Below are 23,654 nucleotides of genomic sequence, written 5' to 3' on the forward strand. Positions count from 1 at the left end.
AGCTATCGTGTTGGAGATGGTCGCCCCCCAGGTCAAGATGCCCAGTGTGGTACCCGTCTAGACTTCCCCTGATGAAAATTCCAGTACCAGGTGGTTGCTATAAGGGTTGTGTAAGCATTATTATATCTGTCTCAAAACAATGCACAGGGGGCGCCTGGGTGGCTCAGTGGACTAAAGCCTCTGCCTTCAGCTCAGGTCATGATCTCAGGGTCCTGGGATCGAGACCCGCATCAGGCTTTCTGCTCAACGGGGAGCCTGCTTCCCCCAGCCCCCAACCCTCACCCCGCCTGGCTCTCTGCCTACTTGTGATCTCTGTCAAATAAATAAATAAAATCTTTTTAAAAAAAAAAAAAAACATGTACAGAACCACTTCTGACTTATTGTATCATAGTCCATGTGTTCTATGTAGCAGTTGGTGTAAAACTCCCCATCAGTGGTTTTTTAAAATATTGTGATAATTTTGGCTCTGTTGCTTTTTCCAGTGAAGTCTTCATTTCCTCAGATTTTTAAGTTGATGTTTCTAAAATGTTTGAACTTGATCACAGTAATGGTTTACAATGTTTGGATGAAGAGCGGTGTACATTTTTAAAAACAGAATTTGGTCTTTCATTCAAATTTGGTCTTACTACACAGCATGTAACCACTTTCTTGAATGGTCAACGGGGTGTTGATCCTAATCTGCATTTCATGGTTGTTGCCATGAGTGTGACAAGCCTAAATGAAGAACTGATCACAGTGCGAAGATGTTTACTCTCACAGGAATGTCTTCAGTGTCTAAGTGTGAGCTGTAAATGTTTTAAATTAAGCATTTAAATGTTACAAATGTTTTAAATGTTATAACTAATTTTGTGATTCTAGTACATGCTTTATCAGCGTGCAAGACTGGTGAAGTGTTTTTAGAATAGTTTATATCTATTTTCAGTGAAATGGTAAAGAATTATTGCTGGTAGAAAGGAACATGGATATTTTAGCGTCACATGGAGGTTGAAAAAATAGTGTAAGTTACTCACCTTTCAAAGAAGATAGATGGGAAACAAACTCATGAAAAGATGCTTAGCATCACATGTCATTAAGAAATTACAAAATAAAACAAGAATGTGATACCACTACGCCGAGGTGAGAATGTTAGAAAACCAGATCACCGCCAGCACCAAACACTGGTGAGGAAGGGGAGAAGAGGCACCCCCACTCACTTCCGGGGGCGGGGAGCAAAATGGGGCAGCGACTTTGGAAGACGGTCTGACTGTTTCTTGTGAAAGTGTGAACTTACTCGGAGGCATGTCCTTCACTAGGTAAATGTTAAAAACAAACAAACAAAACCGAAAAGAGACTGTGATCCATCCGGACAATGGAGTATTACTCGGCACTAATAAGAAATGCCATGAAGAGACACAGAGGAATCTTAAACGCATATCACCAGGAGGAAGCAGCCGGTCTGAAAAGCCCATACATGTATGATCCGGCGGTATGGCATTCTGGAAAAGGCAAAACCATGGAGACGGTAAAGAGATCAGTGGTTGCTGGGTGTGGGACGATGAGTAGAGTAGATGAGGTCTCAGAGCACAGAGGATCTTAGGGCAATGAAGCTATTCTGTGTGATACTACAATGGTGGGTGCGTGTCATCACACACTTGTGGAAACCCATGGAAAGCACAACACCAAGAGTGGACCCTAATGACAATTATGGGTTTTGAGTGTTAGCGGTGTTTCACTGCAGATTCGTGGGTATAACAAAGGTGCCATGTGCTGGGGATGTTGATAGAGGCTGGGTGTGGGTGGGGCAGAGGGCTACCTGGGAGACCCCTGTCCCTTTCCTTCAATGCTGCTGTGAACCTAAAAGTGCCCTAAAATTAAGGTTTATTTTAAAATGAGCACAAATGACATAAAAATATCCTTTCTAGAGTTAAATAACAGTACATGAAATGGTGTTTTTTTAATCCACTGATCGCGAACCTTCCCTGCTGTCAAATATTCCTTACAGACTTGTTAAGAGATTAAATGGGTCCACTACTTCAAAGTATTTGTGAAGGCAATTTTCTTTCCTTATTAACAGTTTTATCCAGCTTGCATCGCATCCCATACCTAAAAGTGCTTCCAGTTTGTTCTGTTTTCAGAAGACTCCGCGAGTCTGAATAGCCCAGGCAGCCGAGTCCCAAAAGTCCGTTTTCCTCCAATGACATCCAGTCTTCACGCTGCCTAGTGATCGTGGCTTCTTAGGGCACCTGCTGCCGGTTAAACACACATGCAAATTAAGTTTGACCAAAATGATTTCCTTTCTTTGCACCATCATCATCAAAATCAATACGTAGTTACATTATTACATTATTGTGTGACGTCATCTGTGATGTTGTGGACTGATACAGCACGTTCAGCTCTGGGGCCTTTGGAAGTTGCATAGAGCAAGGCCAGCCTTGCAAGCTGAGGACTACAGAGAGCTTCAGCGGCCCGGGAAGCACTTCCAGCAAAGGCTGGAGGGTCCCTCATGCCGCTCTCTCTTACCGAGTCCTGAGTGCACAGAACCGCCAGGTACTGTAATACTTCTTCCCCTCTGGGGTAACAAAATGTTAACACAGCATCGGGATGAGCAAAGCCTATTTGTTGTTGGCTAAAGATGAATTTCCAAGTTTTGCCATATTGGGCATGCACTGTTGTGTAGCTTTGCAGCATTGTGCCATTTTCAGTGTCCTGGTGTCACTCAATTTCATCTCTGTTGTTTAGAAATGGCCTGAGGGGCCCCTGGTGGCCCAGCAGGTGCAGCATTTGACTCTTGATTTTGGCTCAGTTCAGGATCTCGGGGTCCCTGTGGAGCTCTACACTGGAGTTGGCTTGTCCCTCTCCCTTAGCCCCTTGGCCCTCCCACTGCTCGAACAAACAAACGAATAAATAAGTAAAATCTTAAAAAAAAAAAAAAAGAAAGAAAGAAATGCCCAGAGTTATCACCCTCAAAGGATATTAGAAGACTGACTCAGCACCAAATACAGAGCTTCAAGAGCCTCTGGACCCTCCCGGGGAGAGGATGATGCTGAATTTTAAGTTCCCCATCACCTTTCCCAGGTACCTGCCTCATAGGCCATTTCTGGGGTAGAAGCATTGACCAGCACTGGACCGCACCGGTGTCTGGCCCACTTCGCACTCTGACCGGTGGGAGCAGAGGAGGCGATTCCTCGGGGACCTGCTCTGGCCTGATTTTGTACAATGCTAGCCTTACAACTCCCCGCCCCTATAGAAAGCCTTCTGTCTGTGCAGCTGCAAGTTACAGGAGGTCATCCCGACAAGGTCTAGACTTGATTCCCTGGTTGTCCAGCAGAAGTTAGGAGAGGTGGGCTGTATTTTTTAATAGTGTCCCTTTTTGAGATACAAAAGACGTATCTAATTGATAAGTATTATACTTTTCACTGTACGCTGCTTTTTGATATATAATATACCCGATATGATACTCTTCAGTTTGCTTTTCAATTCCAGATTGAACGCATCAAGACACTCCTTTCAGTTAGCCCACATTTCAAAATCGGCTTAATACGTATTTTTACAAGCCCATGGATAACATTCTCAAATGATGGTTTGCAATATTTTTATACCAAAAAGGTTTCCAGACATATTTATTTATTATAGTTTATTAATTCTGAAATATGCCATACATTTCAAACATACCAAGATGGAAAGTACACATAATGAAGGTATGGTTTAAGGCATACCTCACCGCCAAGCCTCAGAAACAATCTCACCAAGGTTAGTGAAGGCCCCAATGGCATCTCTAAACACCCTCTTGATGGATCCTAAAGTCTGTGTGTATCATTACTTTGGTTCATATTAAAGGTTTACTCCACACATAGCCCCACATAATATATAATTAGCCTTGACTATATTTTAAATATAAAAAAAATGAAATCCTGCAGTATTTTTCCTTTTGTAACTTGCTTTTTTAAAATCTCACATTGCATTGGGGGAAGTCACTCTCATGGTTGTGTGGGGTTAGTTCATTCATAGATAATGGTCCACTGCAGAATGATAATATAATTTGTTTATTTTTCCTGTCAGTGTATGTTTAGGTGTTTTCAATTTTTTTCTGGTTACACAAAGCCTGAATGCCTTTTAGCCCATATGTGCAAGTTATTCTTACGATACAGAACAGAACCATAAACCTCATTTCTTTAAGCACAGCTCTAGATTCAACAGGAAATCCAAAATCATTTCCTAAAGTAGCTCTGCAAATTTATACTCCCGCCAGTGAGCAAGACTTGATATTGTCAGATTTTTTTTTTAATTCCCAAACTAGTGGTTGTAATATTATATTTCACTGGGATTGCATCTGCATTTCACTGGTGATTGATGAGCCCGAGCTTCTTTGCAAGATGTCCATTGGTTTTGTATATATGTATTTTTTCTCTAAAATTCCTTTCAGTCTCTTACATGGTTTCTATTAAGTTATTTCCACTTTTTCCCGTATTTTTTCTAAATATTTAAAAACTTATTTTTCATGGTCATGTCTTTTAGTACATTAAAATTGATTTTTGGGGGCATGGTGTAAAATAGAGATCTAATGTTTTCCAAATTCAGAGAAGTGTGCTATTGAACAGCTCAGGTTTTTTCCCAGGAATCTGCAAACCACCTGGCCCAGCTCTTTCTGTGGCCTGGTCTATTTCTGGACTCTTTATTCTTTTCATGGTGTGTCTTTCTATTCAAGAGTCTTAATCATGACAGCTTTCTATCAAATCTTGGTGCTTCATAAACAGAGAACTCCACCCCCACCTCAATCGATTTCTTCGGAAATGAACTGAGTAATATATTTGGCCCTTCATTTTTCCATATAAATTGACAGACAGAATGTACCCTTCGTGAAGCAATGTCTAGGATTATGGTGAAATTACATCGACTCTATAGAATAATTTGGAGATTGTGCAAATTTGGGGGGGATTCTAATTATGTATAATCATGACAGAGCTCTATGTATTAGATGTTTTCAAGGACTTTTTTTGGCATTAGAAACCATTTTATAACTTTCTCCATAATCATTTCACATATCTTTTAAAATAATTCACTTTTAGATATCTTCTATATGTAGAACTTTCTTAACAATGTATCATTAAACATTTCATCCTGTTTTGTTTTTTGCTGACAACTTCCATTTTTATTTGCACATCTTAAAGCATCACCAGTGCATCTCTAATTAATTCCAGTTACATATTTATGTTTTGGGCTAAAGCGATCATGTCATCCCGAAATAATGGCATATGTGTGCTTTCCTTTTTAATTATTTTTACATTTTTTCCCTAATCATACTGCAATGGCTAAGATATCAAGACAAAGGTGAAGAGAAAAGAAGACAGCCTTGCCTTGTGCATGGATTACCTGAGAGTAAAGGGAATAGTTGCATTTCACTATGAAACATGAAAATTATTACCCTTTCGGGGTTTTTTTTGCATAAAATGTTTATTGGATAAAAGAAGCTGTTATCTCTTCTCAGTTCACTCACATTTTTATCATGAACAATTGTTCAGTATCATCATCTGCTTTTTCTGCATTAATAAATGATCATTTGGCTTATTTTTGTCCATTTGTTGACATAGTAAATTACCTTAATTATTTTCCTTACACTGAAAAGTTCGCTGGGATGCTAGTACATTTTTCTGATGCACTTGTGAGATGGGACACCGGTTTTGGTACTTGCATTGCGATACTCTGGTTGTGATAGTAAGGCATCATTTGTCTCATAAATAAGACTATTTCTCCTTTTTATATTTGCTAGAAATATTTCTGTAAGAGGAGTTTTGTTTTCTGTATGTTTGGTAGATTTTACAAAACTCACTGAGATTGTTTTCTTGGTGGAAATATCGTGAATTGCTGAGTTAATTTCTTTAATGATGCAGGATTATCAATACGTTCATTTCTTCCTGAGATAGTGTTTTGTCAGCAGGATTTTAAATATCAAATACTGGATTAAGGATTTTTAAAATTGGTGTGTTTGCTGACTTATATTTTTTATTAATTCCTAACTGGGTTGATTTCGATGTTTTGCATGGTGCAAACTTTTCACATTTATTTTAGGTGTGTCTTTTGTAAAGAGCATATGGCTAGATATTTTTAATCGAGCCTGACAATCTTTGTTTTTAACCAGATGATTCAGTTCTTTCCCGTTTATGGTGTTTACTGTATATTTAGACTCACTCCCAACATCTCATCTCTGCTGCTTTTGTGCTTTACTTATCTTCAGGCAGCGTTGTTTGCATTAACTGAGGAACTGGCACGTCCCCATTTTTATTCTACCCTTTAAAAAGTTATAAACTCATTTTCTATTTGTTTAAGGTTGCCCCGGAAATTTTAACATGCACATTTCACTTAATGAAATCGAGATGTAAGCACCGTTCATACTACACTCTCGGATAAATCAAGAATCCTAAGTACTTTAACTGGGTCAGCTTTTGCAACTCCCGTATAGTTGGATACAGTTTGGTCTTATTCTGGTGTCACAAATCAGACATTACCTGACTGCTTCACACACATCCTTCTCTTCTCTCCACACCTCCTGAGTCCACATGGTCCACCTGGAATCACTGCTTTTTTCTGAAAGAAAAAATGTTATCTATCAATGCAAATTTGTTGGTGATAAACTCTCAGTTTTTCTCTGATAGAAAATGTATTTATTTTGTCTTCATTCTCGAGTTTACTGACTATGAAACTTCAGGTCGGCAGTGATTTTTTTTTTTTCAGCATTTTGAAGAGACCATTCCACTGAATTCTGGCATTGGCTGTTTCTGTTTGTTTACTTGCCAAGCCTCTGTGGGGAGCCTATCGTTTATGTTATTCTGCAACGTTAAATACCTCACTGGCTTTGCCGCTGTAGGCTTGCCGACGAGATTTGCAGATGGGGTGTTCGGTGGGCTCGCTGGATTTGTATTTCTGAAAGAACTTCCGCTGCTGCGTCTGAATCTCACCTTCCCTCTTGATTCCGGTTCTCCTTCCAAGGTCCCAAGGTCCTTGGGTACCTGCTCTCTGTCTATAATCCATGTTTCTGCCCATTTCCTTTTTTATAACTGCTCCTTTTCCCTTTTTATGGTATAACTTCATAAAATTCTTCCCCCATCCCTGGTATATTTACCAGCACACTACATTTGTTAAGATTTACGCATTTACTGGGTTTCAAAGTCAATTACTATATTCTGTTTTTAATCTCAGTGATTTTTTTTTAATTTGTAAAATTTATGGAGGTTTTTTTTTTTCAAGCCTGCTGCATCGTTTCAGTGGCCTCTGAAACTTCGCTGAATTTTTTACATTCATATTTTCATGCCTTCTAAACTTATTTCCTTTATGCATTTATGTCAGGAAATTAAAATAATTTTCACATCTTTGCATGGAGCTTTGGGGGTACTTTTCTCAAGAGAAAAATCTGTGGTCGTTTCTTCCAGGCCTATCCCATACACAGTTCTGAGCGGGGTCTATCTTACAAAAATAGTACATTTTTCCTCTCCGCCAGCTGCGTGATGTGACTTGAGCTCCTCATACTATCAAGGGCCAGCTTGAGGTGACAGGTTTTCCTCCTCACAGCCACCGAGGGCCGAGACCCAGAAAACAAGCTTCTTTCTCGATTTTTGTCTTGCTTACCTACAAACGTGTCACTCTTCGGGTGTCCCAGCTATCACTGCCCTGCGGGGCGGGGAGAGACGGGGGCAGCGCTCCTGCTCCCATGTGCCCTGTGCTTCCTCTTTCTTGGTCACCGACATCTGCGAGCGCGTCTTCTAGTAGTAGCTCTGGGCCCCAGCCCTCCTGCCTCTTGGAATGCACGGTCACTCATTGCTGTGGGGGCCCCTGAAGGTCGTCTGTACTTCTTGCCAATGGCCAACTCTGTGATGCATTACAAGAGATTTTAAAAATACAATCTATCTTTAATCTAGCACATTCTCTGTCTCTCTCTCTTCCCGCTCACTCCCTGGCTTCTTCCCCGTTCTCTCTGTTGCGGGTGCGTACACATCACATAGATCTGTACACTTGGTTTCTGGGGCTGCTTTCTTTGAATGTTTCCGTGAACCTTCCATCAAGATAAGTTCCGTACTCTTCAGTGAAATCCAGTAGCATCTCTATTTTATTTTATTTCTTAAAGATTTTGTTTATTTATTTGACACAGAGAGTGCACGGGAGAGCGCAAGCAGGGGAAGCAGCAGATGGAGAGAGAGAGAAGCAGGCTCCCTGCTGAGCAAGGAGCTGGATGTGGAACTTGATCCCAGGACCCTGGGATCATGACCGGGGCTGAAGGCAGACGCTTAACCATCTGAACCACCCAGGCGCCCCTCCAGTAGCATTTTTAATAAGTTATCCTAAATACGATTTTTGCAGGCTGTAGTTCTTGTTTTAAATTATGTACGCATTATATACATCTGGATTTCATATTTCTTTCTTTACCCATTTTTTCGAAAGAAAAGCTTTTCCAGACGTACCATGGAAATGACAGCAGCAATTGCCTGTGCTAAAACTATTACCGTAATACTCCAAGATCTTCGCAGTCATTATCAGATCCGATTATTATTTTCGGTTAAATCTAGATCAAAATAATCTAGAAAATCTGTTCTTACTTGTAGACCTTTCACATGGTTTTTATAATTACCAAAACATTGCAAACATGCCCAAAATGCAGGAAATGTTATCGGATATGCTCATGGATCCTCCTCCGAGATTAACAAGTCAGCAGCTTGCTCTGTGTCCCTCGGGCTCAGTCACACATACTGTCTCTTCCCTTCTACCCTTCTGTGTTTTTATGTATTAGTATCTTTCTTCCGAAAAAAACGGAAAAGATACAGCTAAACCTTCACATGACCCTTTATCAAGTCCCACAGCCTCCCCATCTGCCCCCAAATTAACCGCTCGTGGAAATTCTACTTACGAAACCTTTCCTAGCTCTGTGTCTGTGCTTCTAGCACACAACTACGCATCCATAACACTGCAGTGGGGTTTTTTTTTTTTTTTTTAATGTATCTGCATTTTTTATCCTGTTTATATCTTTCCGTGACTTTGTTTTCTCCTCCGTACTTTGTAATTGGGAGATTTCGCTCTGCAAATGCAGATCCAATTCATTCCCTGTAGCTGCTGTATGAAAGGCCGCTGTGTGAAGAAACCGTGTTATTATGCATTCACCTGCTAAGCGACAGTTAAGTTGTTTCTACTTTTCTTCTCTTTCAAACCCTGCTACACCTGGTCTGTGCAGGGAAACTAGTGAACATGGGGGTGTCTATTCTCCAGGGTCCACGATTAACCTGGAGAACGGCTGGGTTAGAATATATGCATTTTGGCTTTACCAGTATTACAAAATTGCTATCGGAAGCTATTGTACCAATTCTCACTCTCTCAGACAATGTGCAATCTTATTTCCTCCATTTGTGCCCAGTTGTTCTGATCAGACATTCATCTGTACTGGTGGTTGGGGTACTTGATTGTGTTCTATCATGGACTTCTCTATATTTCTCTGACGGCTACTGAAACCAATCACCTTTTAGAAGCTTATTAGCAATTCCATTTCCTATCTGTGACTCTTTTTGTCTATTTTCCTACTTTTTAAAATAGTTTCTTTTCCTATGTATTTGTAAGAGTTCAATATATCCCGTATAATGATCTTTTCTTTTTTATGTGGACTGTAGACCTCTTTTTCTAATGTGTACATTATGTTATTCAGTTGGTGATTTTATTTTTCATCGATATGGTTTGAATTTTAATAAACTCAAACGTAATCTTTTGTTTTCCTCCATATTGGTTGCTTTCTAAGATTTACCTGAGGAAAAAATTCTCTTTCCTCAAGTGGAACAAAGACATTTTCCTACTTTTGCTTCAAAAGCACTGCAGTCTTTATGTTTGCATTGAGACCTTCAGGTTATCGGGACTTTGCGTCTCTAGGTCGTGAGGTAGGGATCTGCTCTCACATCATCTGTGATGAAGAGCCAGCTCTGCCGGGACAGGCTCTGAATGGTCCCTCTTCACCTTCCAGCACACGTTCATATATCTCAGGCTTTATTGTGTGTGGAGTCCCAGTATTCTGACAAGTCCTCTTCAGGATTTGCGTTTGTATTCCAGTGGCCCATTTTTCCATCCCCCCACAAGATTCCTTTTCCACAGTATTTTACTAGGTAACACTATATTGTGATAGGATCTCCCACTGGTGGTCTTTACAGTGTCCTCAGCTGTGCATTTCTATTTGTTCGTCAGAGAAGCAGTGTCCGGAAGACTTTAGACCCCTGCCCTCACACTGACTGATCTTGGCCAAGTTGCTTAATCAATCCGTTCCTCCAAATGCAGATGACATCATTACTTCCTGGGGATTTTTGTAGGCTCAAAGGAGTTACAATATTTAAAGTACCTAGCAAAGTGCCTGGCACTTAGTAAGTGCTATCAAATGTTAGGTTTTTAAAATCATTTTTCTCTATATTTTCACAGGCATATTAATACTATTTCACATGTATGTTTGTACATGTTTATCATAGAACCTGTTAGGATTCTGATAGAATGAATATTGAAATTATAGCTACCTTGAGAGAGAGTATTTTTACAGAATTGTTGTCTCCAGACATGTATGGAATTTACTCTTTATTCACTTAGATCTTGTTTTATACCTCTCAGTATTCTTTATTCAACATAAAATTTTTCAGTTATATGTATTTCTATGTACAGCTTTTGTGCTATTAGATTAGAGCTTTCAAAAATCACTTTTTCCAATTGTGTTAGTGTTTGCAAATGCTATTAATTAATGCACATTGATTTTATCCTCTGCCAAAATGGATACAATTCCCTTATTAGTTCTAATAGGATTCTGTAGCTTATTTTTAACTTTTCAAGTAGAAAATAATATGTTTGGTAAAATAGTAAGATTTTTCTATTCTTTTCCAATTTTTAACTGTTACTTAGTTTGTGGATGTTATTACATTATCTAGACCTTCTGGAAAATGTTAAAAAGAAGCTCTGGTAATGGACTTGTTTATGACTTGTCTTGTTCTCAATTTGTAATAGAAACAATTCTAAGATTTCAGCATTAAGTAGTGTGGTTTGCTCAGACGTTGGGAATGTACCATCCATGAGTTAAGGAAAACGGTCTCTTCCAAACTTCCATCCCTTACCTCCTTAGAACACCTGCCAGAAGAGTGCATAGGTGTAAAATTTTATCAAAGGTTGGTCTTAATCATAAAATCTTTCTTTATCCAAGATTTTTTTTTTTACCATATTTTAGTCTTCCAAATCTGTTAATGAGCTTGCTGATGTGAAAGGTGGCTTGCTGTTGTTTGGGAGAACAGGGATTCAGAGATTGTCTGCAAGGGTAGCTTTTGGATCAAAGTAAGGGCAATTTAGGTGTTAAATTTGTTTAAATACTTAACCATTGGTTTACTGAAAAAAATCAGATTTTTAACCATAAGGTAAATGTATTTTTGCAGCTTAATTAATTAAATACCTTTAAACATTTCAAACTATGTTTGTAAATGTAATATATTCAAATTCATTTTTAATCATCTCAATTGCCTGATAAATTTGCATTCCCTAGCTCACAAGTAGATATTAAGGATCTAATAAACTAATAAAGACAGCAATTTTTAATTTCTCTTATCTGTTTCAATACCATTTATAAATGTAACAAGATTTCAAATCATAACATAATAAAAATGTTTCACTCACATCACCTTAAATTGGATTTAAAATGTCATCTTGTTATATATTCTAATATGATAAGAGATGAATTTAAATTCTTCAAATACACATTTCTTCTATATTTATCAGAATTTCTGATTCTATAAGTTTAATTCACTTTGTCTCCATGAAACCCATAATTAATCAGGGTAGATAGAGATACCAAACCAGCAGGGAAAGACTTGTAGCATCTTAAAGTATTACAGGGTTACTTCTCCAAGAGAGTTATGGGTATGACCCCAGTGTGAGGTTGTTCAGTGTCAGATCCGGGGTTTTCCTTCTCACCCCCATGCTCTTGATTCCCAGCCCTTTTCATGGTCAGAGGCCTTGCACTTACCCCATCGCCAAGTCTGAGTTATAGTATTTCAAAAATTGCAAATTTCCAGCTGATTGGATAATTGCTTCTAGAATTGTCTATATGATTTCTGGTCACTGAGACTTCTCTCCAATAAACAAATAAATGTTTGATAAATGTGGGCTCTCACTTGTATCTCTGAATTGCTGTCCCATTTATTAAGGTCATTCTATGAGAGTAGAGACTTAAACTGATAGAATTTCTACTGTTAACGCATATTTAGTTCGATATTATTGAAACTGATCATGTTGTGTGATCCTTTTTAAAATTGTTGGTTGGCCGGGTGGCTTGGTGTCTCAGTTGGTTATGTGTCTGCCTTCAGCTCAGGTCCTACTCCCAAGGTCCTGGGATCAAGCCCCACACTGGGCTCCTTGCTCAATGGGGAGTCTTCCTCTCCCTCTGTTTGTAGCTACCCCTGCTTGTGCTCTCTCTCTGAAAAGTAAATAGGCAAATCACTCAATAAATAAAATCTTTTATAAAAATTTATTGACTTAGTATGCTAATGTATTTATTTATTTGTATTACGTTAGGTTAGTCATTACAGTACCTCATTAATTTTTGACGTAGTGTTCCATGTATGCTAATATATTTTTTTAAGATTTTATTTAATTATTTGACAGAGACAGAGATCACAAGTAGGCAGAGAGGCAGGCAGTCGGGGGGAAGCAGGCTCCCTGCTAAACAGAGAACCTGATGTGGGACTCGATTCCAGGACACTGAGATCATGACCTGAGCCGAAGGCAGAGACTTAACCCACTGAGCCACCCAGGCGTCCCCATGTATGCTAATATTGAACGCAAGAATTTTACATTCACATTTGAAAGTGAGATTGTTCTGGAAATCTCCTTACACTGCATTATCCTTCTTGGTTTGAAATCAAGGTCATTTTAGCCTTGGTTAATGAGTTGGGGAGATTTTCTATCTTTGTTCTCTCCCACTTGTCGAGTTTGTATAAAATTGGGACTACATTCCTTGAAGATTTGGAAAATATTACTTAAGTCTCTCTGGTACTAGAGTTGAGGGATACATTTTTATCTACTAATCTAATTACATGGATTCAAAAGCCTGTTTCAATCTTTTAGTTCTTCTCTTATCCTTTTTGTGGTTTATGTATTTTTGAAGTTCATTTTATGTAAAAATTTTAATTTGTCAGTATAACTTCTTCATATAAAATACATATTTCATTTTTTTAGAAGATTTTATTTATTTGAGAGAGAGAGATCACAAGTAGGTAGAGAGGCAGGAAGAGGCAGAGGGGGAAGTAGGATTCCTGCTGAGCAGAAAGAGCCCAATGCAGGGCTCTATCCCAGGACCCTGAGATCATGACCTGAGCCAAAGGCAGAGGCTTAACCCACTGAGCCACTCAGGGGCCACCATTTTCCATTTTTAAATATACGAGTTACAGGCAATAATTTCACTTCTCTTGTTATTTACATACACCTTTTCCTTATTTTTATTCTTCAAACTTTTAAGAGTTTATCTTTTTTCACACCCTGTAGTAAGTAAATTCTCTGACCCTTAAAGTACATTTTCTGACCCTTTCTATTGATACACAGTTTTCTACTTCATTTATTATGCTCTCATATTTATTCTGTGAAGCATTCTGGATTTCGAGGTTTACTAATGGTAGCAAATTTTACTTTTTTGTCAAAAATTTTGCTTAGTAATTTTGTTATTCTTGTTTCCTAATACATGAATTTAGTGGAAACTTATTTTTCTCCAGATACAAATTTAGCTTACCATATGAATTTTTTTATACAGTGCTTACATTGTTTTGCAGTATTATTTTATTTTTACTGAGATGGTGTTTTTGGTCAATGAATTATTTAGAAGAATTTTATAACTTCTAAGTTATTATTTTTGTTATTATTATTATTTTTGATTTCTTCTGTTAAGTAATCTAGGTTTAGATTAAAAATTCTTCTTTCTGGGTAAGGTCTTCTTCCTTTGTCCTTTACTTTCTGTGTACAAACTCTGTGGCTCTGACCTTTGTTCTGACCACTGTTTTCTCTCTCCTTGTTTTGCAGAACTCCACAGACACAAATGCTGAACTATTTCATCCCACAGTTCATGGTAGTTTAAATTGCCATTTAAGTTACCGTAACAATTTAAGTTACCTGCAGGTTCGTGTCCTTTTCTTGTCCTCCTGCTAATATTTCCTGGTGTCTGTCTGCGCCGTTTCCCTGTCTTCTACTGAGTCTCTCCTTGACTGTATCATACCTGCTTTTAGAGCTCTCCATTAAGTTTCAAAGGCTGTATTTTTTAATTTAAGTGCTAGTGGGTTTCACTTAATCTTTTTTCACTGTGCCTTTTTTTTTTTTTTTAGGATTTTGATTATATTTATCCCTTGAAACATTTTAGTTACAGACTTTTTAAAATACTCTTCAAATTTCCATTTTTATTATTTCCAATTACTGGGTTTAAGACTTGACTTTAGTTTTGCATGCTATCACTCATGTCCTGTTGTGTAACTCGTGGAGGGAGGCTCTTTTCTGCAATGGGAAACCCTCGTGGCCTGCATTGTAAGCATCTCTCGTGGTGGAGTTTTATTTACTTTTGCCAAGAGCTCCAGGCAAGCAACTGGCCTAGGAATAATTCTTGGGTTCTTGTCTTAGTTTGATGGTAGTTTGATGGTTTCTGGACCTTGTGGGTAGCATAAATAGACCTCCTCAAAACATATTCCACGTGCGTACTTATGGTTTCAAATTCTACCAACTCTTTTTTTTTTTCTTTCCCAGAACTCAGGCTGAGAAAAGCCCCAGTGCTGTCTCCCGTGCATACATTTTATATTATCTTAAAAAAAATTAAATGTGTACTGATGCTTTTGCTCATAATTTCATAGTATTTCTTCCTTTTATCATTACATTCACAGTGTTGGACACAAATCTATAGATGTCTCTTGACCTGACTGCAAGCTAAAATCATTACAACTACTAGAATATCCAAAATGCTAATGATCTGCTTATGTCTACCAAGCGCCTAGTGACTAATGCAATTCTAAAAGGTTTTATGTTATTCCACTTCTATTTCATTTATATTAACACATTGGTTAATGGAATCTGTGTACTGATTGCCCTGACAGTAAGGGAGTAGTTGGGGTGCTCCAGAGGCAAGAGGAACTTCAGAAGTCAGAGGGGAATCCTTGTCCACTCTACCACACAGAGGCTCATTGTAGATCCAGTTCATGCAATACTGGGATGTCCGAAACCTTTATTAGTAGGAGCTGGAAGAGTGTTATTGTGTTGTTAGATACTTTAATTATTATAGTGGCATACAAACCCACGGATACTACAAAGACGGAACTTAGAAAATTGGTCATTTCCCATCTTTTTTCTTAAAAAAGCCACATTTTCACCACTCTATAATGACACAGCCATATATAAGATAGTATGTTGGTTCCCATGCCTGAGAATACATGAAATAATTTGTTTTTTTCTTCCTTAATCCTAAAGCACATTTATTTTAGTAAGTGATGAAGTCTTCCTCATTAAGAAATGCATAGCTTCCTAAGTAGACATTTCCTTTCATCCCAGGGAGACATGATTTCTTGCCTTTGGCCAAACTGGACCTTATAATTCCTCTTTCAGATCTTTCTAAGTGTCAAAACCAGCCTGGGAAATGCGTCTCAGAGCCGGCGAAAGCTTGGCTCTCACACCAGACGCAGCCTACAGTCAGAATTTGGTGATAGAAAGAAGAATTAAGCAGCAGTGAGCAAAAACCACAGGTGCTCCAACCGCAGGGGCTCGTGGAGCGGGGCCCCCCTCCACCCTGTGGGAGGCCGCACTGCTTGGCAAACACCCAAGGACAGCCTGGCTTTCCTGCTGCTTAGATATCTGGCGTGTCCCTTTCTTCCTTCATAACTTGCTCTTCTAGGATCAAGGACGCAGTTTAATAAGTCTGTAAAGCCCTGGGGCCATCTTGGTAGCTGTAAAGGAAGGCCGACAGAGCCCCGGGGCAGGTGTGGGGCTGGGGCAGTGGTCTTTCATCTTCTGCCTTCTGGAACCTCCCGTGTTTACTGTGTTCCCTGCTTTTTCAGAATCCTGCTTCCCTGCTTGGTCTAGATGTCTGCTTGCTTACCAGCTGCAAAGATTCTAGGTTCTAAGTTATATTTCCTCTCTTACCACACACATACACACACACACACACACACACAACTTAATTTTATAAAAAGTGAATTATTTGGTCCTATGTTAATAATTTGATAAGCCTAAAAATCTTTTCAACTTTCTCTCAACTTTTGTTAAGTCCTGGGAGCACTTATTATTCCACTGTCAGAATCCTTTCTTCCTCACTCTTACTCTTGGAGACCCATGAAAGAGCTGCACCAAGATAGGCATCGTCCCAGCAACTAGGGCGGATACCGGATCTGGGCACACTGAGAAATGAGAAATGCTATAAAAATAATGCCGGCATTTAAAGAGCTAGAATTTTAGGTTAGACACATCCACATAAATAAGAATTTGGGGCCAACAAGATACGATCAATGAGAAATGAGATTAGAATCAGTTATGGTTGGAATGAAGATTTATTTGCTGGTGAAAAGGAGCATTTGCCTCAAATAATTTTGAGTCAAAAGGAACAAAAAACAGGAGAATCAGAGGCTTCTGGAGGCCAATAGAATTGAATCAGTTCCTGTCTTCAGACATAGTCTGAAATAAAATGCAGCACCGCGTTTAGCCAATACTGGAAATAAAAGAATACAACTCTCACAAATGGTTGCTTGCCTGCCTCATGAGAAACTGGCCTTTGTCCTTCCGGTCTAGTACAGATGTATACAATCTGCTCCTAGTCCCTTTGTGCATATATACTAAGTGATGAGTTAATTTTCACTGCATTAGCAGGGGTGCCTCTGTTTCCAGGTTAGAGTCTCTATCCTGCCTAATTTCCTTTCCATGGATTTTAACCTGCCCTCCTATCTCAGAAGCAAAACTTACTGGAATTGACAAGTTAATGCAATGAAAAAGGAAATTGCAATGTCTTCAAATACACAGTCAAACCATCCTTGAAGAGTTACTTCAAAATAAAGTCTAGAAATTTGTTTTTCACTGCATTGCTAGCTTGGTAAAATTTGTGAGCCAGAATAATATTCCAGACCCAATTCCATTGGCCCTCCTGTTAGCTATCTGATGTCTGGTGCATATGGTAACACACACACACACACACACACAGACATCCACACCCACAAAGTCACAAAAATAACCTGGCCATTTATTCTAGTGTGACACATAAGTCAGTTTAGTAAGGCAGGCTTAGTTTTTGATTATCCGTGCTAGCAGAGTGGCTGCTGCAGAGTCGGACTGTACACATTGGAAACCTAGGTTTGAGGTCTTTTCCACTGGTGACAGGGAGCCTAACGCTGACTTCACCTCAGCTCACTTACCAGCTCACTCATCCAAAATGGGGGTAAGAATGGTATCTTCCTCCTTGATCGCCGAGAGACCTTCCCCGTATCAACGTGTTGAAAGCAGAACTGAGACCATCCACAGCCATAGTACATGTACTTAATTTTACATCCCTATAGACCTCATCATAAGAGTGAGTTTAAGGCTGCTAACAGCCATGTCTGGCGTTAAGTCAGCTCCCAGTGAATAGGAATGATAATTGCTACTAATTGAAATACAACAGCATCTGGTGTTCCTTGAATTTATGCTCTTTTAAACAATGGGAAGCTCAAAGAATAACATAAGAAGAGAAAACAATGTTCATTGTCTCATTGTGCTTTCCCCAGCATCTGGCCCTGAGACAGGGAGCCCCGCACAAGCCAAGAGAGGAGGTGTCCTCCTCCGCCCATGACGTACATTTCCTGCTTGGAGAGTGGAGGTAAGAACCGCGTCATTTTAGACCGTCTTTCATCCTGTATCCTGCTGTAGTTGGAATAGGATTGAGAGGGCAAACAAAGGGATTATGATATTATCTACAAATTCCTTTCTTAGAGAAGGTATGCAACATCTTGAGATTAAAACTACAGTTTGCCTGGATCGTGTGCAATTCATAGAACAGAAGCCTAAACACAAGACTTACCACATAGGAAAACATCTTAAGAAATAAGTGGGTAGGAGAAGAATAAATGAAACAAGATGGGATTGGGAGGGAGACAAACCATAAGTGACTCTTAATCTCACAAAACAAACTGAGGGTTGCTGGGGGGAGGGGGTTTGGGAGAAGGGGGTGGGATTATGGACATTGGGGAGGGTATGTGCTTTGGTGAGTGCTGTGAAGTGTGTAAACCTGGTGATTCACAGACCTGTACCCCTGGGGATAAAAATATATGTTAATAAAAAAAAAAAAAAAAAAAAAAAAAAAAAAGAAAGGACCAAAAAAAAAAAAAAAAAAAAAAAAAAAAAAAAAAAAAGAAATAATCATTGCTAACATGTGTGAGTGCTGCCACATACCAGCCCCTCTGTGTGTGCAGTTTACAAGTATTATTACATTTGGTCCTTTTTACAAGGCGGAAGCTCAGGTTCAGAGGCTTTGGCGTCCCATTGGTCGTGGAGCCAGATTTTGAAGAAGAGCCGTTTGAGCTCTTACTCTACACACTTGCTCACTATTCCATGCCACTGCCTTTCCCCCCACTTCTGGTTATTGCTTCCATGTCCCCTTGTCCTATGAGCAACCACCCCACTGATGCCAGAGCTCTTGTCTGCCCTGCAAATCCTGCTTTGCCTGGCACAGCACCAGACGCAAATAAGTCCAGGGATAGACGCGTGTTGACTGATTTTTCATAGCATACAGCTGCTCGTTTCCTCCTTTATTTCTGGCCAAAGAAAGAAAAGTCACAGTCCTCTTTACTGCCCACTAAATGTTTAATCCTCCCTGCAAAGCTGACTTGGTCACAGGCAGACTGCCCTTCTGTTTTGCATGTTTCATCGATATGAGCTGGGCTTATGCTTTAAATTATAAATCCATCCTATTTTTTAAAAGTTTTTAAAAATATTTTATTTATTTATTTGACAGAGAGAGAGAGTGAGAGAGAGAACACAAGCAAGGGGAAGTGCAGGGCTCGATCTCAGGACCCTGGGATCAAGTGACTGGAGCTGAAGGCAGGTACGTAATCACTGAGCCACTCAGGCACCCCTGTACGTCCATCCTAATCACAGGAAATAGACGTGTAGTCCTAAATCGATGACCAGTTCAGCATTTGACATTTATCTTCCAACTTCAAGGGTATGTCATTGGCCTAGACGGTTGGTGTTTAAGGCGACCCTGAGTCTCTCTGTTCCCACTCTGCTCCGCTCCCAGTAAACAGGAATCGTTGGCAGAAGATCTTTGGAACGTGGATACACTACACATGCCTGGACAGTGCGGAGTCACGTGGTCCACGCACCCAGCCTCTCGTGCTTTTATCAGGCATGGTGTTTACGTTACTTTCTATCCCTTTTCAGTGAAACTTATGGGGGGGAAATGATGCAGCACTGGGGATGTTTTGCCTTCCGGGCCCCAAAGCATTTCCTCCCGCACGTGCTGGTGAAGACTCATGTGTACGAATAAATGTTCTCTGGGCAACTGGTGTGTATCTGGGATTATTCAGGAACAAAAATGAGTTCCTCGAAGAGAAGAAGTAGAGGAGGAAAGGAGGAGGAAAGAGAAGGAAGGAGGAGGAGAAGAAAGCAGGAGCTGGGAGCAGGGTTTGGAAATGGCTGCACTTGTGTGAAGGAACCAGAGAGCCAGAGCTGTGCGAGCGCGTCGACAGTGTCGTTACCTTCATTTTCTTTGAAATTCCTTTGACTAGATTTGGTGGTGAGGAGTCCACTATGTCGACAATAAAGTCAATGAGATTTTGAAATGGAAACTCCTATTAAAAAGAGATGTAAGCAGGGAGTTCTAAAGACTTAGCTTTCAGTTTAGCAGCAGAGGAAACAGGATCTGTTTATAGAAGTAGATGTTGAAAGCACAGGGCTTACTATTAATATCTGCAAGCATTACCTAACAGATTAGCTATTTTTGTTTCCAACAGCGGCTCCTAAATTTGTCCATATATTAAATGTTTTCCTAAGAGGGCATGATGTAAGTCCAGAAACATCACAATGGTTGGATGGGATGTTTAACAAATGCACTTGGATGCCGGTCCTCAGTCACTAGACGCTAGGAATGCAATCAGCTGCTTCTCATTTAGGAAGTCACCTCTTCCCTAGGTTCAGCCCACCTGCACTCAGGAATCTTAGCCAGGGGCACTAGTGGAAGCATTTGTGGTTCTTCTTGGTGGCGCTAGACAGTGACAGCACTATGGCAGGAAAGTGGGACGTGAGCCCCGATGAGTTGACTGCTGGCTGCATGGGGCCATCTAGAGCGTGACGACACTACTGTTGGCTGACTGGGGGGTGACGTGGGAAGCTCGACCATAACGGCCTGTTATCAGAGTGCAGCTGGATCATCTTACATGATGGAGTTTCATCTTTCTCTTCCAGAGACTTTCTTCCTCCAAGTAGCCAGCAGAATAGATGAGGGAGGAAGGGGAGATGCAGTAGGGTCTGAGAAGTCTTGGGAAGGGTGAGGAGGGTGAGGCAGGCTAAAAGGACAACCTAGTGGTTCCCTGTGAAATCCTCACGTTCCCTCCCTTACTATTCTACTTTCTCCTATCCTCACCTGTCTTCCACTGGTGTGCCGGTGAGGGATTGACATCAAGAGTACCTTGTAGGACAGTCATCCTGTGGCCATCATGAAGTGTGATGGTGTCCAGGCAGGAGGATGGGCCAAACTCCATTTAAGAGCTGAAGAGGATCCTCCCTGAACACAATGGAGAGAATGCATTTGGCAGAAACTCAGGTCTACCAAGTAAGATCATGGTCTTTTCATACTTGACTGTGTGTGAGACATTTACTAAGACCCTGGGAGTGCAGGGACTTATGCCGCATTTTGAAAGGGGAATCATAATGCAGAGGATGACCTGCCTCCACCTCAATTTGGTTTCTAGAATGCTTCCTGGATTTTTAGGAGAGCTACTCACCAAGCTGCGTGAGAGAGAAGATCTGGGGGTATGTATGTCCTGTGAATGCCCAGACCCTGGAAGCAAAGAGAGTCTCCGTGCTGTGAATTGCAATCCCAACTTATTGGACTGAACCAGACACATCTACTAGGATTTGCACCAAACATGTCCAAGTCCCACTGGAAACACTGAGGTCACTTTGGGTGTGCTTCTATAGCTTACCTTGGATTTTCTCTTTAACTCTGGAGCTCAGTTGGTGCAACACAAGTGTGGGACCCCCATCTAATCTCAGATTCCACATACTGTCTGACAGAGAGTGTGTGCTTAATGAATACTTGTTGAATGGATAAATGTATAACTGGATAAGTTGGAAGCAAACTACCCAATATTAAAGGGTAGATATCTGTGGTAGGCAGCTACTGCACCTCCCCACAAATGTTGTAGAAGAGGAACATTTTCTTTTTCCTTTACCCACCTTGGGCTCCCTGGTGGAGGTTCTGCCGAGGAGACTGACAACAAATGGACTAACAAGAGAAAACCAAACACACATTTGTTAATGTGCACATTGTACATGTACATGAGAAAACTCAGTGATAAGTAACCCAAAAGTGAGGTTAGAGTTGGGCTTATAGAGCATCTTAGCAAAAGAACGATGAATTTGTAGAGAAGTGACAAGATGCAGGAGAAGAATTTGAGTTTCTAGGGCAATACATTAGAGGAAGGCAAATATATCAGGAACCAGTGAAAAATAAAGGCTAATTAGCAAGTTTGTTGCGTAGATTCCTCTGGTGCTATCTCTGGGATGATGAGGATCTAGGTTTGTCTCTGGTGATCAATTTTTGTCCTTTCTGGTAGAGAAGGGAGAGGGGGAAGACCTGTACAAATTTATGTCCTACTTTGAGGCAAAGGGTGGAAGGCAGAGAGCTTGACTTCTATCTGCTTCTTCTCAATTATCTTCAGCTCAAAATAATCCTTATGGCTGACATCTTCTTAGGCAGTACATTCTGCTACCCTTCCATGTTTACCTCCTAATCTAACCAGATCTGTGAATATGTTGGGTTATGTAGCCAAGGGTAGCTAAGCTTACAGGTGGAATTAAGGTTGCTAGTCAGCTGACCTTGGTATGGGAAGGTTGTCCTGGGTGATACCGGGCATGGGGGTCCATGTAATCAGTCACAAGGGTCTTTCTAAGTCCTACAGGGAGAGATTTGAAAATGCTGCACTGTTGGCTTAGAAGATGGAGGAAGGATCCATGAGCTAAGGGACAGAGGCCGACTCTGGAAGCTGGGAAAAGCCAGGAAACGGATTCTTGCCTGAAGATTTCAGAGGGAATGCAGCCCTTTCCACCCTTGAATTTACCTCCAAGAGAGTCATCTTGAAGATCTTGCCTCTAGAACTGTAAGATAAATTTTGTTGTTTAAAACCACGATGTTTGTTTCATTAGGAAGCCCACCTCGTATTCTTGTATGCAGAGCTCACCTCTTGAAAAGTTGTATATTTAAAGCACCTATTTTTGTAACTTCCATATTCCTTCTCATTATTTCTTTTGTTCTACTTAAGGCATTTTATCCTCCCCTGGTAATTAATTTATTCTATTCAAGAACTAACTTATAAAATCTGAAGAAGAAATTACTTCATCTTAATATAAAGCTCAGGCTGTTCAAAACCTTCTGTTCTTAAATCTACTCAATATCTTCTGACTCTCAGACCAGCGCTGTCACCACTACGTGTGTCCACACAGCCCGAGTGTGATGTGGTTGATAGGGCATCTGAGCTAAGAGAGTATTTGACCAAATCGAATTACGCAGTCAGTTTGGCTTTGATAATTCAATTTAGCTAAATAAAGTTTCAAATAGCTTGGTATTGGCATTAAAGGACATTTTATTTCAGATGAAAAAGATCACCCTTAGCAGTTAGGACCATGATCCTTTTCATTAGCTCCTAGAGTGTAAGCTCCTTACTCAGCCAACACTCATCGGTTGATAAATGCTGGTGCTCTTGGGGGGGGGGGCGTCACAGTGCATCCATTACAAAGTGCTTGGCCTGCAGAGGAGAAAAAGGAGGCTGAGAGTGAAGAATTGACATGCTTGAGGCTGCATGGGCAGCTAGTGGTGAAGTGAGTCTCAGATCTCAAGCCAAGGAGCCAATAGGTTGCTGTCCTCTCCTCCATGCCATGTTTTTCTGTCCTATATTTAGACACTGAATCCACTCCAGAAACATGGACATCTCAACGGTCTTTTTGTTTACCCAGGAAAGCAGTTCTGTAGAAATGTCACTCCTAGATCAAGGTCCTCACTTGGACTCACCTACATTTCTTTGCTCTCACGTATGTTCGTTTTCACAGCACACACTCAGAGAAATCCAGTCTTCAGGTATTCAAGGACTCCTTAAAAATCTTATTTCCTACAGAAAATATTATATAAAGTTCATCAGGCTGGAGTAGAAAGCGATGATTTATTGAGAAAAGTACGGAGGAATTGAAAGTGGTAATGCAGACCGGATTCCAAGAACTAAAGCAGAGGAAAAAAGTTTTTTACATTTGTAGACTTTTCTTCTTGTCATGATTTGTGCTAACACCACATAGGTGATAATCTGAAAACACGCTTAGCTGTTAGAACCTCTGTATTAGTGTCCCTGTTCCCTGGGGCCGTCTTCATTTTGAAGTCCCACCCAAGTATTCTGCAAGCATGAGATCAGGAGCTGGTTCAGAGGAGGCTGGAACAG

General features: G+C 40.3%; 1 long non-coding RNA gene across 1 annotated transcript; it reads left to right on the forward strand.

Annotated features, from left to right (window-relative positions):
* The first annotated feature begins 1,553 nt into the window (after nucleotides 1-1,553).
* On the forward strand, nucleotides 1,554-19,465 carry LOC309868391. Its single transcript, XR_014313679.1, has 4 exons — nucleotides 1,554-1,609; nucleotides 17,736-17,827; nucleotides 18,962-19,051; nucleotides 19,171-19,465. It is a non-coding gene; the product is annotated as an uncharacterized lncRNA (long non-coding RNA).
* The last annotated feature ends 4,189 nt before the right edge of the window (nucleotides 19,466-23,654 follow it).

The sequence above is a fragment of the Mustela nivalis genome (assembly GCF_964662115.1).
Source record: "Mustela nivalis genome assembly, chromosome: 7".
In the NCBI taxonomy this organism is placed as follows: domain Eukaryota; kingdom Metazoa; phylum Chordata; class Mammalia; order Carnivora; family Mustelidae; genus Mustela; species Mustela nivalis.